This window comes from Pelodiscus sinensis, chromosome 16 (genome assembly GCF_052426305.1).
Source record: "Pelodiscus sinensis isolate ZL-2025 chromosome 16, ASM5242630v1, whole genome shotgun sequence".
Classification (NCBI taxonomy): domain Eukaryota; kingdom Metazoa; phylum Chordata; order Testudines; family Trionychidae; genus Pelodiscus; species Pelodiscus sinensis.
This window is the reverse complement of record NC_143067.1, coordinates 24,623,368-24,638,603: the sequence shown is the minus strand read 5'-3', so window position 1 is coordinate 24,638,603 and position 15,236 is coordinate 24,623,368. Positions and strand designations below refer to the sequence as shown.

Below are 15,236 nucleotides of genomic sequence, written 5' to 3'. Positions count from 1 at the left end.
AAAGACAGGAAACAAAGAGTAGGAATAAATGGTCAGTTTTCAGAATGGGGAGAGGTAACTGGTGTCCTGCAAGGATCTGTACCAGGACCAATCCTATTCAACATATTCATAAATGATCTGGAGAAAGGGGTAAACAGTGAGGTGGCAACATTTGCAGATGATACTGCTCAAGATAGTTAAGTCCAAAGCAGACTGTTAAGAGTTTCAAAAGGATCCCACAAAACTAGGTGACTGGGCAAAAAAATGGCAGATGAATGTTAATGTTGATAAATGCAAAGTAATGCACATTGGAAAACATAATCCCTATTGTAGACACAAAACGATGGGCACTAAATTAGCTTTTAGCAGTCAAGAGACAGATCTTGGAGTAACTGTGGATAGTTCTCTGAAAACATTCTCTCAATATGCATCAGCAGTTAAAAAAGCAAACAAAATGTTAGGAATCATTAAAAAGGGGATCCCCAATATAAATCCACCATATGCCCACATCTTGAATACTGTGTGCAGATGTGGCCGCCTCATCTAAAAACAAAGTTCAGGAAAAGTTCAGAAAAGAGCAACACAAATTATTAGGGGTTTGGAATGGAATGGACAGATTAATAAAACCTGAACTTTTCACCTTAGAAAAGAGGAGACTATGTGTGTGTGTGGCGGGGGGAGGATATGATAGAGGTCTATAAAATCATGACTAGTGTGGAGAAAGTGAATAAGGAAAAGTTGTTTACTTGTTCCCATAATACAAGAACAAAGGGTCACCAAGTGAAATTAATAGGTAGCAGGTTTAAAATAAACAAAAGGAAGCATTTCTTCACACAACACACAGTTAACTTGTGGAACTCCTTGCCATAGGATATTGTGAAGACCAGGACTTTTAACAGGGTTAAATAAACTAGATACATTCATGGAGGAAAGGTCCATCAATGGCTGTTAGCCAGAATGAGCAGGAATGGTGTCCCTAGCCTCTGCTTGCCAGAAGCTGGGAATGGACAACAGGGGATGGATTACTTGATGGTTACCTGTTCTGTTCATTCCCTAGGCACTAGGCATTGGCCACCGAAGAAATACTGGGCTAGATGGACCTTTGGTATGACCCAGTATGGCCATTCTTAGGTTCTAAAAAAGCACAGCTACAATCACTTTCCATAACAATGTGTGAAAATGGACTTTACTCTTGATTGTCTGCAACACCTTCTTAAGAACTTAAAGCTACCAGTCCTTTTTTTTTTTTTTGAGAAAAAAGCCCAACAACTTAAAAAACAACAAATAGTCTAGTAGCACTTTAAAGACTAACAAAACATTCAATCTTTTTCCACTAGGAAAATATTGGATTCTTCCACCTCTTGTCTTTCTGATAAATAGGATAGGTCATAAACCAAAATGGCTTTATTTCCTTCTTTTTCAGAAGCATCATTAATAATTTCATCAAAGATTCCAGCACAGCTCTGGGAGTCGGTTACTTAATTAGTTTATACACCCTCTGCTGGCCAGCTGGCTTTACAGATGCAGAGCAAAACTACTGCAGGGTCAAAAAAAACACATGGCTGAGTTTGTTTGTTTTCTCTCAATGCCACCCAGTTACATTTTCTGTTTCCAAGCCAAAAGACAATCGTTCTAATTGCAGACACTGCAAAGTTCTAAGCTCCAGCTGCACTCTTCCTGCCTCTGACATAATCCCCTATAATAAAGATTTTGCAATCAGAATTTAGCTGACAACATTGTTGTGGGTCCACGAGACAGAATGAAACCCAGCTCACCAGTTCCATTTGAAGACAGTGTGTGCTGACACACAGGAAGGGAGTAGAGCTGTTGAGAAAGAAGATGCCATCTTTACAGGGTCACTCTTCTCACAAATGGACAGATTTTCCATGTTGTGTCCCCTCTATGTTATTGTATTATGTTCTAAATTGCTCTGTCTCTTCTGCATGTTGTTCTGTCCAGGCCTCTGAAAGGCGGTGGAGAAGGTGGGAATTTCCCCAGGGCCCAGTGTTTCTAAAGGGCCCAGGGCTCCTGGCTCTCACGCATTTGCACACATCACAAATGTTTATGCTGTGCTTCCAGGTCTCAATGGGACACATTCATGCCTGATTTTAGTGAGTTTGTATCTGAATTAGGGCTAAATAGGTCTAAAGAATGCACTTCATGAATACATGGTGAGGACACTAACAGCTGAATATCCTGAAGTCCATAACAAACAGTAATGCCCCAAGGATCTTCAGTTTGTTGCAAAGAACCTGAGAGATGGCAGAGAATGTTCAAGCCCATGCATGAGAACACAACATCTTGCCATATCACAACAGTCCAATGGTCTGTTCAATAGGTGCACTACATCTTCAACAATGGACCTCATCAAACACTTCAGAGGAGAGTGCATACCTACCCACCTTCATATTGCCTCATGGAAGACAAATACCTGCTTGACCACAGCTGATGCCCTGAAGTATCAATCCATGTTAAATAATTTTAGCTAGTGTAACTGTGATGGCTATTCCTAGGGCAAATTCTGCTCGGAGTCATACCTGTGCAATCCCATTGACAAAACTGCCTGTTTGTGTGCAGCTAGGATTGGAATTTGAATATCAACATTTTAAAAATGATTCTTTTAAAGCTCTTGTCATTAATATCTTTCAATAGCAAGTCCCACAGGATAATTATATGCTACGTAAAGCACAATTTCCTTTTATCCTTTTTAAATTTCTTGCTTTTTAATCTCATCAAATGCCCTCTTGTTCTTATATTATGGGAGGAGCATCTATCTCATTCTAAGTCCTCTTCTTTAGCCCATTCATTATTCTATTTCATTCCATTTTTACAGGGTAACCAATAGTCTTTTCCCCCACCAGAAAACACAGTATCTTTCAGTTCTCCATTGTATAAAATTGAACTGTCCTGAATGATCTTTCAGTTGAAACATTCTTCCTCAAAAATGTATCTAGCATTACATTTACTCCACTAAATTCTGTCATTCAGTTCAGTGGCATTAAATTAGGCATGAATCTGACCAACGACTGTTATCAAGGCACAGAGGCAGAGGAGGGAAAGACACATGGGCTACGTCTACATTGGCCCCTTTTCCGGAAGGGGCATGGTAATTTTTGAAATCACAATAGGGAAATGCGCGGGGGATTTAAATATCCCCCGGGGGATTTAAATATCCCCCGCGGCATTTAAATAAATAAAAATGTCCGCCGCTTTTTTCCGGCTTTTAGAAAAGCCGGAAAAGAGCGTCTACACTGGCCCCGATCCTCCGGAAAAAAAGCCCTTTTCCGGAGGATCTTATTCCTACTTCAAAGGTAGGAATAAGATCCTCCGGAAAAGGGCGCTTTTTCCGGAGGATCGGGGCCAGTGTAGACGCTCTTTTCCGGCTTTTCTAAAAGCCGGAAAAAAGCGGCGGACATTTTTATTTAAATGCCGCGGGGGATATTTAAATCCCCCGCGCATTTCCCTATTGTGATTTCAAAAATTACCATGCCCCTTCCGGAAAAGGGGCCAATGTAGACGAGCCCATGGGCTATGTCTACACTACGAGTTTTCTCATTTGCATATTTTCTGCGCTAGGGATTTTTGCGCAAAAACAAGCAGTATTGACATTTTCTGTGTGTGCAAAAACCCCTTTTTCCACAAGATTTTTTGGGGCATAAGGATCTTGCACAAAACAGGGTTTTTGCACACACACAAAAAGAGTCCACACTGCTTCTTTTTGCGCAAAAACCCCTTGTGCAAAAAGAAACAGCAGAAAATATATGAATGAGATCACGATTTATGCTAATGAGTCCCTCATTAGCATATTTTCTGCTGGAAGAACTCGCAGTGAAGACGTAGCCATGTACATACCATAAGTTAACTGCAGATATCCACTTTGGTAGATCCCTCTCCATTGCTGGCTCTTGCTCATTCAAGTTTATGGTGAAACCAGACCTGTCCATATCCCCAACATTTTCATCCTCCTCCTGTTCATTTGTGATACTATAGAGCAGTTACTTTTCACTGCTGTCCAATGAGAAAACTATTGGGGTTTAAATAAAGGATGGCTCTATAAGGTACAAGGAACTTGAATTTTGAGACAGGGGGTGCTGGGCAACAGGAGGAGGGAGAGCTGTGAGTGTGTTTAGTGCAAAAGACAGCAGCAGGTGTTTTCCATGACCTCTGAAGCCTCACAGCTCCTTAAGAGAGTCCAGCAAACAAGAACCGAGAAACCTCACGTGACCAGATTTTGCTCCCAGTTCAACTAGTGAAAATATGAAATTTTGTTCCTATAATCAGTAGAATTATTCTGAATTTACATCAGTACAAAAGAGAGCACAATCTGGACCTCTCTCAATGAATTTCCAGTTTTTCTCCTGAAGACTGTTCAGGGTTCACTCCTAGATGTGCATTTAAAAAGAAAAAACCAAATAGGAGACAATCTGGAAGACACAGACAGGGGAAGGGATGTGTGACCAATCCATCCGTCTAGCTAGGTTTTCATACTACATTCATAGTCATGGGATCAGACGTCCTATTTGGACCACACCTCAGCTGAATTTGAGAGTATAAGATCCACCATGAAAAAGATGACTAGGCCCTTACTGGGGCTGACAATAAAGTCAGCATTAAGGAGCTGAGAACAGACAACTGTTGTGACAGAGAAGGCAAAATCTGAGGAAGCAAGAGATACTTTTCTTCTTTCATGCAGAGACAGTTTGCTGCACTAGGGAACATTCTGCTCACAGATCAAATGTTTGAGATGGGGAGGACATCTCACTCAACATGCTAATCTATACGTTGCCTTGGCATATAAACCATAACAAAATTCACTTGGCAATGAGATTAAGCAAGAGAAAATCTCCAGGCTCTACAGCTGGAAGGTTTCTGAACTATCCTGATTTTTTTATGAGGAGGAGAGTCCACCTGGTAATTGATTCAACTCAGCTGTATGTGTGAGAATGCTCAAGAATTCTGTAGCCCAGTTTATGGGTAAAACCTTCTTTTTAAAAAATTATTTACTTATGACCAACTTTGTCACTCCCAGACAGTGAGCTGTTGAAATGACAAGAGGTTAGGTTTATGGTTCTTTATGGAAGGAATTGTGCAAGGTTTCAAATGATGTTTTGGGAACAGTGACTGGGCTTTGTTTGCACTACTGTAAGTAAATAATACCACATAACAAGAAATGGCATTTGATATTTACCTCCACAAGCAGACAGCCATCAAGCCACATAGTAAAATAAAGCAGATAATAAACACCTGTCCCTTGGTATCTAAGACAACTGGCTGCTCCCTTAACAGTGCATTTATTATCTAGGCTGAAAATATCTCTGGAGATACCATGAGGATGATGCACAAAGATTCCACCAAACACCAGAGTGAGAGGTTATTGATTCAGATGACAGGTGCATCCTGGTCATTCCCAGTAAGGATGCAAATCTTACCACTTCACCCGAGTCAAACTAAGATCTTCTAGAGATACATTTTATTTCCTGCAAAATTTAGCCAGGTGGCAGGTAGCTCTCCTTATGAAGAAGTGGTTAGTTAGAGAGTCTAGGTGCTCATATTCAAGATGTTAAAACATTTGAAATGACAGCACGAAGGAAACATGCCACGAGGTTGTAGCTGGGATCTGGGCATGAAAACACCAGAGCTCAGTTCCCATTTCAGCCATTCAGATGCTGTGATACCCTGGATAAATCACTTATTCTCTTTGTCTTAGTCTACACATTTCAAAATACTTTAGCTATGCTAAGTATCAGAGGGGTAGCCATGTTAGTCTGAATCTGCAAAAGCGGCAAGGAGTCCTGTGGCACCTTATAGACTAACTGAAGTGTAGGAGCATAAGCTTTCATGGGCAAAGACCCACTGCTATACTAGGTACCCCTTTTAGCTATGTTAGGTACCCCTTTCTCTGTCTTTGCTCCACTCCTGAGTCCCTGCCCCAAGAACCATTACTGTAACACTGCTGAAAGGAACTAAGAAAATATCCCGACAGACCAATCTAACTTTCCGGTGGAGAGGAGGGAATATTTTGCAGCATATGTCCCGTTACCAACTCTCAAAAGCCCCAGGACAGCCCCCAGTTAAGCAACACTGGGTGCAGCCTCACAAAATTGCCCCAGGTTGGCTGGGCAAAGGAAAAGCAGGCTGTGGTTGGCGCGCACAACATGTGTGGATAATATAATTAATTATTTGTATGATTGCAGGAGTGCCTAGGGATCCCAATTGTGCAAAAGGAGGGTACCGTAGAAACCACAGAACAAAAGAGAAAGTCCCATCCCTAAGACTTGACAATCCAAAGTTACAGCAGAGAATGTTTGAATTGATAATCATGTGGGTAGTGTGTACCAGTCCATAGTATAGCTTGGGGGAGGGAATAAAAAAAAACAGAATTATTCACAGTATATTCTGTTACACTCTTGCGGCTAGATGCCTTTGCTAAGCCTCTCCATGCCATAAAGTTGTGACTGGCGAGAATGAGTTCAGCCCAGCAGAATGAAATATACAGAACAGGTACAGCATGAACAGCAGCAGGGCAATCTTTCTGTTTATTGTTACCTGAGCCCTGAGCTACAGGAACCACCTCCAGGGGGTCTCTCTATGACCCATTCAGTCCTTGTCCTTCCGCTAAGACTGCCACAAGGGGGCCAGCTAGTGCCAGCTGTGATGCAGATATCCATTCCCACCAGCAACTAAAGTGAGACTCACATTCCATTCACACAGGCCACCTACCAGCTACCAAAAGGCACAATCTTTTGGCCACTCTTCAACTAATGACCAGAGTTGGATTTGGACCAGTGGGTGACCAAACAGTGAAGCTTCTGGCACAGAAAATCGGATTCCAATATTTCCTAACTTATGAACAGACTCATAGAAAACTATGTGCTCTAAAAAGCAACCGACATAAGTGACTGAGAAACCAGTACAGCCAGATCCAGGCACATTTTCATATTAGTTTACCAAAACTTCACACACATACTGCCCATTCGACATCCAGCTGAACTTCCTGTGCCCAACTGTGGCAACTGCATGCACAGTTCTGAGAATCTGGGACAAAATTCAAAGGCCAGTTGCAGATGTATCATATTTTCTGTATTTCTTTTTACTCTGCTTTTTCCTAACAGTGACAGTCACATGCAAAGAGGCATGGAGTTTCTCAACAGTTCATTACAATATTGGAATTCACTGCATCATACCCAGACAGGACTTCATAGTCCGCTGCTGTGGAGACAGATGTGGCAATGTGCCCCATCACTGTAAGAGAAAGGAACTAACAGTATTATGACCTTTGCTATAGTGTCCAGCCTCTCCCCATAGCCAACAGGCTATAACACTTGTCTGGGCAGGAAGGTTAGAGAGAAAAACTCATGGCCGTGGTAAAGCACCTGGGGCAGATAAGACACGAAAGCTAGCCTAGAAGCTGCTTGGAGAATGTTGAGGTGTTCTCATCTTGACCAGTGGGAAGCCTGCTGAGACTTTGGCAGCGGGATAAAAGCTGACCAGTTGTAGACGAAGGACCTGAGCCAACGTCTATAGAAATCAAGGGGAGCCTTTCCATTGGCTTAGTAAGCTTTGGACCAGTGCATTAAGGTAGCTGAAGCAAAGACCTGCCTGGTCCTAGAACTGCGCTTCTCCATCTGACAGGGAGATGAAACTTGACTCCAAAGTTGCTTTTAGGAAGGTAGCCAAAGGAAGCTGGTCTTGCTAACATCCAGTTATGTACTTGGATATTTGGTACACGTGTTTGTGTCCAGCACACAGTCTAGATTTGGAGGAAGGAGGAATGAGACACCTTGTTTTAAGTGTTAATTTCAATCCAAGAGCATTGTTAGTAGTGCTGGCCTGAAATTTTTCAGTTAATTTTTTCCTCTCTTAAAACAGTTTCTCAGGTCCATGGTGGAATTTCTGATCAGAGAATGAGTGAGAGCAAGAGACCTCCACCCAGAATGGCTAACAACCCAGTGGTCAGGTCACTCACCTGGCCAATGGGATGGGAGACCCAGGTTTGAGTCCCTGTTCTGAATATGGCAATGCAAGGACATGGACCTTGGTCTCTTGCACATATGGGAAGAAACATCAATTTAGAAATATCAAGCTTTATCTTAAAATGGAACCATCCCCACCTGTTACCAAGATACATAGAAGGTTACAGAGGACTGATTTCTGAGGGAAGGAATATGCAGAAAAAACAGATATGGCTTCACAGCAGCAAAGATTCTTTTTTTTGCAACTGTCTTTAGTAGTGACCACCACAAAAGAAATCTTCCCAGAAAAAATACTGAAGAAAGCAATTATCCTAGCCAGACACTGCCCAGCATCTTTCTAGGAGCTGCCATAGACTTAAAGGGTATCCACAATGTGCTCAAGCATCTCTAGTACTGGCTTAGGCACCCTTGGAGTCAGATCATGTGCTCAGATCTGCAGCATTAAGGGCTCTACAGGGTAGTACTGTTTTAATTTAGTACTTGAATTTCAGAACATTAAATCAAACCCCTGTTTATGAAGGGCCCAAGATATAACCCACATGGAAAACATGGACACATACAGTCCTCCCCATTACCTTTACCATGGAAGCACTGCCCACAGAATCTGTAGGTCTCAGATGTCTTTCTCCTCGAGAGAGAGCATTGCAAAATGGGATTCATAGCGTAGGTGAACTGCACCTTCCTGTTTACAGGTGAGGGTAGCGGCCAACTGCTCCATTTCATCAGGAGGAGCCCTTAGACTCTCAACAAGTGGGCTGATGCAGCCCCGAGTGTAAAAAGTTTGGGGTTCTCGCACTTCAGTCATTAATACATTTCAGAGCTGGCTCAGTAGAGGTGGGAGGCTACATCCTGTCATTGTTGCAAAAGTCAAATTTTAGGGAGCCAAAATACTCATCAATTGACTCATCCTCTGAAATTTATGGGCCCGCTTATAGCTATTTAGTAACTTGACCAAATATTCTTTTGTTTTATTGCTCATTGCAAAATCCAGCCCTTAAAGTGCAAATACCTAGGACTTAGCCACGCATGGCACTGTTCACAATTCCAGTGAATAGTTACATTAAGCTATTGACAATTGTTTGGGCAAGTCAGCGAGCACAATTCACCCATTTCTTCAGACTTTGGGGATTCCTTTACCTCCAAACGAAACTGAACCACAGCCCCTACCTTGCTAAATTGCTTCATTTGCCACTACCTAACCCTGCTCTCTGAGTCAGTGGTAGACTGACCTGGAGACTGAAGAGCCAGACTGGGAAAAGCCTTTAGTGAATGGCAGGTGATCAGGCAAGAATCACTCCTTTCCCTGTGCAAAAGTCTGCCAGAATTGCAGTGCTTCTTTCAAGCTGCACCACCACAGAGTGAAAACAGTACATAGGAAGGGAGAATATGCTCCACCCCATAGAACACTGGAACAGTGGATTTAGTGCCATTGCAAAATCCAGATCTCACCCTGCAGCAGTGAGCACTGCACCATCCTCTACCCAACCAGTGCCTACTAGGCATGATAGAAGCCTTTATCTTTTAGGAATATTAATAACCAAACCTTTATTCTAGTGCTCCAGGGAGCTTTCCTCATGCACAAGGTGGAAAAGACTATCCACAGTCTATGTTAAATCACCCTGAGTGATTTAGGGGTCTAGAATCTTCATTCCCTGCTGCAGAATAGACAGATGCGTATGTAGCAACCAGCAACAACGCTGTATAAGAGTTGTAAACACAGTAACTTCAGCAAGAACCGTTACTATAGAAATCTCCATGGTGAGTGAAGATGACAAAGCTATGGACACAATCAGCAATTGAACAATTTGCTTCCCTATTGATAGTTGCACCTGGTCCAAACACCCCAGCTGCACGCCATGTGAATTCTTTCCTGAGATTTTTTCCAGCACTGGAGGGGAGATAATGTGTCAAGCTGTAATCCTCCCCCTGCAAGACATGGCAATTTTTTGATCTTGTATCTCTATACCTTAGCTCTCATACTTTCCTCACTTCGCCTAAGACTCCTGGCTAGCTGCTTCCTTTGTGTTCTTCTCCTGCTCCGCTATTCACAGCTTCTGCCATGCTATTCCTGTGCTTTGGGCCCTCCCCCTCTTCTTGGAGTAACTGCTATTTCAGGTGCACAGGCAGTCTGAGAGCTAGGGAGGTCTGTGGGAGGCTGCAGAAGAGATTCTCCAGGTGCAGGATGGGGCACAGAGGAAACACTCTAAGCTCACTTTCAGACTGGAGGAAAGATCCAGCATGGTTGCCCCTGCTGTGATGGCCCTGGAATATTGTTCCATCTTGGGCTGGGGAGCCACAGAAGTCGTGTGTCCAAGGAGGGAATGGGCAGGAAAGCAAGATTCACCCTCCCCCAATTCATCCTCAAACCTACCACCTTTTTTAAGTCTATCCCTCACTCTCTGCACACTTCTTCTCTTTACACACTTCTTTCCATGAAACCTTTCACTAATACACCAATGATAAACCAACAAACAATTGGCTCCTCTTTGATACTGGCCTTCTGGGCTGAGCTGGCCTCCCATACTGTGGGTCTACACTCCACTGTTTAGAATGAATGCTAAGCTTCTTGGGGTAAGGACTGAGTCTTGGCTAGGTATCAGAGCACTGAGCATGCGCTTGGCATTCCACAGATAAAAATCAGAGCTGCTGTAATGTCCCTATGGGTACGTCTACACAGCAAGCGAAGGTGGGATTGCAGCAGGAGCCAGCCTACCTATGCTAGTTTTAGCCTACAAGAGTAGTGGAGCTGGCACATGCTCCAGTACAGACTAGCCACCTGTTAGGACAAAGCCTTGTTTTCCTCTGCTGGGCCCCAAGGCCTGACTATGATAACAGCCCAGCTGCAACAAGACTTTGAGCTTTGTTAAAACTTTCACTGAGTTTGTCAAAATTGTAACCTCCTCCTGAATTCTCACAGATTTACAAGAAGCTGTTTTGCTGAATCTCACTGTCTTTGCTCTGTTTCTCCTTATCTGCAGAACCAGTCCACCCCAGCCTTTTCTCCCCCCTTACCCTGGCTCCACATTCTTGTGCAAAGATCCATTCCTTCTTGAACAAATAACCGATAAACTAGGTGTAGCTGGTATAATGATATGCAAGATGTACGGAACTGATATACAAGACTTGTACTCCTGTTAATTCTTTGGAAGCTGCTATTGAGCATCCCCAATGCATTGCTAATAAACCTGATTAGTATTATTGGTGTGGCTGAACTCTTGGGAAAAGAATTCCTTTGTTTAACAGTTTGGCCCAGAGAGCAGAGTGTGGTCGGCAACTCCTGGTGATCCCCACGGCTGAGGACAGAGGTGAGTACGTTTTATATTCACCACCTCTGGCGTGCACCTCAGTCGGGGCTTTCCCAGGGAAATCCTCTGCACCCTTTTATATATTTGTTTTCAAGTGCACAGATAAGCGGGACTAAGCAGTTGTGTTTTGAGGAAGTTGTAGGTGTCCCCTCTGCTTTGAGTAAGCAGAGAGACGGGCAGAGCCACACGTAAAGGCTCCGGGGGAAGGAGCTGTGGCCGTACCAGGTGAGCAAAGACGTTAGGTGCCCCCCTTTGGGGGGGGCACCTTTTAGGGAGAAGGGCAGGGCCACGCGTTTAAGGTTACATCCGGAGGAACCATGGCACAGAGAAAGGGTCTGAAAGGCCCGTAGGGTGCCCCAGAGGGGCCGCAGATTGCCACCCTTTAGGGAGAAGGGCAGGGCCACATGTAAAGGCTCAGGGGGAAGGAGCTGTTGCCGTGCCAGCTAGGAACAGACTATGAGGTAGAAAGGCAGTACCACAGAGAGGGGAAATTGTAGGCAAATATGAGAAAGTATGGAAGGCAATAGCTAAGAATGTCTGAAAAGATGGTATGAGTGTGACAGATAGTCTGATGTGGGGGTCTGATCAGACAAAATGAAGGACAGAGAAAAGAGTTGTAATATGTATACTGGAAAAAGGTTAAAGAGAATGATGCCATGTGAGAGTCTGCTTGCAGTCACTGAGGGACACGTTTTGCAGTTGTTGTGAAGATGCTAAAAGGAAAAGTATTATTGGAAAAGAATTCTTGGTTTCTTTGCAACCTTTCTGAGGGAAAAATGGGCCCTTTTCCTAAGGAAGGTGTGTAAATAATTCAGGCAAAGAGACAATCTGATTTAAATATCTGGCTATGGAAACTTTGTTAAATGTGCTAACGGGAAATAAGGGGTTCTATTGAAACTTAACAGCTCAAATGCATAAAAAGGGATGAAATCTATGCACTGTACATTTGTGAATCTGTTTTGTAGGCTTCAAATGAATTGGTTTGGTTTTGTTCTGGATAATGCTCTTTCATTTAAAGTTCTAAACTGACAAGACACTTTTTGCCAGACACAGATAACTAGTGCCACTTGTCTTTGTATGTGGCATTTAACCCTCAAGGTACCTTTATAAGGTTCAATATCTTGTTATATAGGCCAAGTTGTGGCTGGTATTTAGAGCAGCCAAAACCAAGAAAATGAGGATGGGTTCTGGATTTCTTATTTTTGGGGGGGGTATCAGAAATCAGAAATTATTGCTTTGATAAGGGTATATAAAGTCTGTGAGGCACCTCATGTACTCCAGAGAGAAGCCACAGTGAAAAGCAATCAGAACTCTGGAAGTTCACTTTTCAAGGCTGAGTCTCTGGGTTGCTGATAACTTTGAATCTGAAAGCAAGCCAGAAAGTGTGTGTGTGTGAATGCAGGCTGCCTGGCTGTTATGGGCAGTTCTAATCCTCCCTAAGTGACAGTACAGGGATAGAAGGGGTCTGCTATTCAAAGATTTCAAGAGGGTATAACACACACAGTGTCCTCAGAAGTAAATTGTCCAAATAAAAGGCATGGTATATAACGAGACATTTATAAGCAGTCACTTGTAAGAAATGTTATGCTAATGTTACCATTTAACGTGGGAATAAATTTAGTGTTAATAAGTAAGCTTGCAACATTGTATATTATTCTCTTTCAGGAAGAGAAAACCTTTTGGGTGTGCTGGAATGGTAACTGGCAAACACATAGTGCTAAGGAAAGGAAAATCCTTGCAGCATTAAAGCTTCTCGGTTACCACTTGTGAATAAATTTAGAGCTTCACGACAGACTGACTATAAAAAACGTGGTCTGCTGTATCAGAGGGAAACTGAGGCATACCAACTCACTGACTTTATAATTGAGCAGTGGGATAATTTACCCAGAATCCACAAAGGGTGGAAGTTAATGAGGCTTCGCTGGTATTCAGAACACAAGCATAAATAATTATTGGGTAACAGCAGGCTGATAAAGAAATCAGCAAGAATACTTGCAAAGGAAAGGAGTAGTACAAAATATAATGTGCCACCCTCACAGGGATAGAAAATTTTCTTTTTCTCTTTCAGAACATCAGAAAGAGCTGGTACCAGCTGAAGAGCAACCAAACAGGCCATGGTTCTACTGTCACAAAAAAAAACAAAAAATTGTGTTCTTTATTTATGTCTGTGTTTGTCTTGTCTTGAGATACATGTTTTGCTAGCATTGTTGGTATCTGTTGGTTTGGTTTTATTAAGGAGAAGATATTGTAAGTAAAGCAAAAGCTAGAGCAGGGAAGGGAAAGGGGGAAAAAAAGTGTTCAGCAAGATGAAAAAGGATTGGGCCCAGACAAGCAGTAACTCTGAGATGACTTAGTGGGAGTGTACGCTCCTTAGCCCCCACATCACTATTGCCCACTCCTGTCCTTTAGTTGAAGACCCTCTGTCTCCCAACCACTGTGTTTCTGAGCAACCCTTGCCCTCTTCAGATCTTATTCTCTTTGTAGATGGATCCAGATACTATGTCACAGGCCAACCTTATACAGGCTGGGCTGTGTATCCTCTCAGGATCGTGCCTTCTCCTGCTCTGTTCAGGTTGCCGAATTGGTTGCCCTTACCCACGTCTGTGTTCTGGCCGCAGGCCGGACTGGTACCATTTACTCGCATAGCTGGTATGCTTTTGGTGTAGTGCATGATTATTTGGCATCCTGGATTTCTCGGGGGTACCTCACTTTGTTTGGTACCCTCCTGGAAAATGGGGGGTATGTTAAGCTGGTAGAAGCAATTAAAAACCATCTAAGTTAGCGGTAGTAAAAGTTAAAGCACACACTAAAAACATGACTCACTCTCCCTAGCTAATGCAAGTGCAGATAAAGCCACAAAAGCTGCTGCACTAACAGTTCCAAGCCTCTGAACTTGAACAAATTAGGCTGGCAGACATGCAGGATCAATGCTCCAAAGAAGAAAAATGGACATGGATTGAGAACGCATGTAAAATTGGTAACACGAATACCTGGGTAACTAGAGAATAACTAGAGAACAGTATGTGGCCACCAGGGCAATTGCAGCTCATTTCTGCCACCTCTATCGTCTGCCAATGCACCCAGGACCCCAGGCCATGCTACATCACATGAAGGGGAAGTGATGGTGGCCTGGGGATGTCAGCTGATGTGCATAATTATTGCAGACGATGCCTTGTTTGTGCTAGGTGTAATTAAGAAGGTTACAATGTAACACCAACCTAGGCCTACAAGGCCTATGCAAAGTATCCAGATTGATTTCATAGGGCCACTGCCACCGGCCTGGGGAAAAAGTATTGCCTGGTCATGATTGACCATTTCACCTACTGGATTGCTGCCTGGATCATAGCAAATGAGTTTTGCCCCCGATGGGGCCTGCCTTGTTCCATTGATTCAGACCAAGGAACACACTTCACAGGACGTGTGGTGAAGGATGTCTACGCCACCTTAGACATCAGACTAAAATTCACTGCCCGTATCATCCCCAAAGCTCTGGAATGGTGGGGTGGGCAAATCAGACTTTAAAAAAGAAACTAAGTCCACCCTGGCCTTTTCTCCCCCCTTATCCTGGCTCCATATTCTTGTGCAAAGATTCATTCCTTCTTGAACAAAGAACCAATAAACTAGTTGTAGCTGGTATAATGATTTTGCATGTTGAATGTAACTGATATATAAGACTTGTACTCCTGCTAATTCTTTGGAAGCTGATGTTGAGTCTTGTCCGATGCATTGCTAATAAACCTGCTTAGTATTATCGATGTGGCTGAACTCTTGGGAAAAGAATTCCTTTGTGTAACACACCCATATACATACACGCTCACCAGAGGGCTTGTACTCAGGCGGTTAGCCTGTGCTGATTCCTACGCTGCCACACATTCATTACTGCTGCTATCAGTGCTAGCTAGATTAGAGTGAGCACTGGTATGCCACTTGTGCTGCAATCATGCCTTTCCTTTCAGAGTGGATGTACCCTGTGCCTGGT

The 15,236-nt window shown here is 43.2% G+C and overlaps 1 protein-coding gene and 1 long non-coding RNA gene across 3 annotated transcripts in view; one reads left to right on the top strand and one right to left on the bottom strand.

Moving 5' to 3' along the window:
- LOC149523512 (uncharacterized) overlaps positions 1-13,464 on the top strand; it is a 34,565-nt gene extending 21,101 nt beyond the window's left edge. The window contains exons 4-5 of one of the 2 annotated variants that reach the window (XR_016346958.1): positions 11,196-11,257; positions 13,326-13,457. This is a non-coding gene — a long non-coding RNA (uncharacterized LOC149523512). Of the gene's footprint in view, positions 1-11,195; positions 11,258-13,325 lie in introns of both variants that reach the window. The other variant, XR_016346959.1, reaches the window with a different exon arrangement.
- NEURL1B (neuralized E3 ubiquitin protein ligase 1B) overlaps positions 1-15,236 on the bottom strand; it is a 255,494-nt gene that overhangs the window by 109,974 nt on the left and 130,284 nt on the right. The window lies entirely within an intron of this gene.